Here is a 2,426-nt window from a genome sequence, read left to right as displayed (position 1 = left end):
ACTTTGCTAAGCCCAACATATTATCATATTTTAGAGGCTCAAAAAGCACCACGTGTGAAATGATGTGGCATGCCAAGTCAAGGGAAGGAGACAATAGGACCATACCACATGTCAAAATAATATAGGAAGTCCAATGAAATCAAAGCCCATAAAAGGTGTTATGTCACTCAAATCTGATTGGTCAAAGAAAGTCCATCTTCATCATAACTGTTCCCTTTCCAAAACTATGAATAGGGGTCTCATAATTCAGAAAAAGATCCTAGAACTCTAACAAGAAGCAAAAGAAAGCTCATGGATCAAACACCACAATTTCTCTACAAGCTCAATCATTTAAATTAACTTCACCAAGATTCAAAATCAAGACGACATATTCAAGTACAAGCTCAAAAGCACTTGAATTCAAGCACAAGTCAAGATCAAGTCCCTCAAATCAACAAATCAAGTTCAAATTCAAGATCAAGCTTTAAGCCCTTGAATTTATATTTGAAAAGGTGAATCAGAAGATTCATAGAGACTGTAACACTCACATATTGAAATTAATAAATTGATTGTTACAATATATTTTTGTCATGATCCTTTATTTTGTTGTCTCAAAATTTTATTGTCCAACATATATAACTTTTTATTTTTTATCATTAATGATAATAAATGACAGACGAATTACATTACAAGATCTAATGATATTTGACAACACATGCAATTTTTTTTTAATATTTAATTTTAAATAAACAGTTCATGAAAAGTGGCATATTTGTTACCACATGGAGATTTTTTTCATATATAGCAATTCAATTTATGTAATAACTTTTAAATTCATTTTTGTTTGATGTTTTTAAGTAATATTTAAGTTATTTAAGAAATATATCATTATTTAATATTTTTTTAAGGTATTCATGTATATGAATATTGATGAAAAGTTTTATAGTACGTACTTTTAATTAAATAAAAAATAAATTTTAGTTAAAAAAATATTATAATAGATATTTAAAATAAAATTTCTCTACAAAATGATTTTAGTAGTACAAGTCTATTGATACATGTCCTTTTTGGTCATTTGCCTTTAAAAATACTTCTTAAAAAAGTTATTCAAACACAATTTGTTTACCAAAAACACTTTTTCAATGAATTTATACATAATTTTTTTTTTTCAAAAACACTTTCCAAAAAAGCTATTCCATAAAAGTATTTTTCAAATAAGCAATATTTGGAGTAGAATTTTCGACCATCTTGTCGGAATATATTTTTCGACCATCTCAGCGGAATATAATTTTTGACCATCTCGTCGGAATAGAATTTTCGATAAAATATCATTCGAGACCAGATTTGTACTCATTCTTCTTCTTTGTGCTCTCTTTCTTGTGTTTTATAACCCCCTTTCAGGTACTTAAAGTTTGATGCAATCTACCACGGCGTACATTTTTTGATGAACAATGCATTTTTTAGCGAACACTATATTTTTCGGTGATTGAGTTAAGGGGCGATATCAGCAGTAGATAAAGGTGACGATAGCAATTCCAACAACTAATTTCGACATCAAATTACTGAAATACGACGAACGGATTCAAGAACACGTACTCACTTCATCTTCATCTTCTCCTCAGATCATGTGAACTCGTTTCATCTCTTCTAGTTTATTTGGTCTAGATTTATTAACTATTGAAGGTGGATACATTCTGTTTTGTTTGATATATATTTTTTTTATCTCTTCTGGTTTTTGTTTTCCTATTTAGCTATTTTTAGTCATACCATTTTCCTCATCATGTTTTTTTCTTCTTTTTTATTTATTTTCTTCTATCATATTTGAGTGGTGGCTGGGGTGATAGATGGTGGACAAGGGTCATGTCATAGGTTAGAGTCGGGGCTGGGATCAGGTCTAGGTTCGAGTCTGGGTTTGGGGGAAAATGGGAGTAGGGCTAGGTGGGACAAAGGTGCTTCTAGGTTGAGAGTTGGGTCCTGGAACATAGGGTCGTTTCTAGGGGTATGCATCGATCGGTTCGATTCGGTTTTACATATTACCAATTTGGTTTACCAGTTTTCAATTTTTAAATATGCTAAACCAATAACCAAACCAATAAGATATTTTTTATCGGTTTTTGGTTTATCAGTTTTTAGTCCTTAACGGTTCGATTTTTGGTTTAACCGATAAGAAAATACTCATAAAATAGAAATAGTAGTAACTAACATGAAAAATTAATTGAATCTTAGTTGCAAACAAAAATCCTACATAATGTATTTTGATTTATAAGAATCTTCAAGTTTGAAATAAATGTTGTTAAGAGAAATTAAGAGTTTGTATAATTGAAATAATAAGTTTGTTAATTTGTAGAGATTAAAGAGAAATATATATATAACTAGTTTAGGTGTACGCGCCTCGCGCGCGTACCTTACTTTATTGAGTTCAAACATTACACTAAATAGGATATTTG

This window comes from Capsicum annuum, chromosome 1 (assembly GCF_002878395.1).
Source record: "Capsicum annuum cultivar UCD-10X-F1 chromosome 1, UCD10Xv1.1, whole genome shotgun sequence".
In the NCBI taxonomy this organism is placed as follows: domain Eukaryota; kingdom Viridiplantae; phylum Streptophyta; class Magnoliopsida; order Solanales; family Solanaceae; genus Capsicum; species Capsicum annuum.
The sequence above is the reverse complement of the archived record's forward strand: the minus strand, read 5'-3'. Positions refer to the sequence as shown.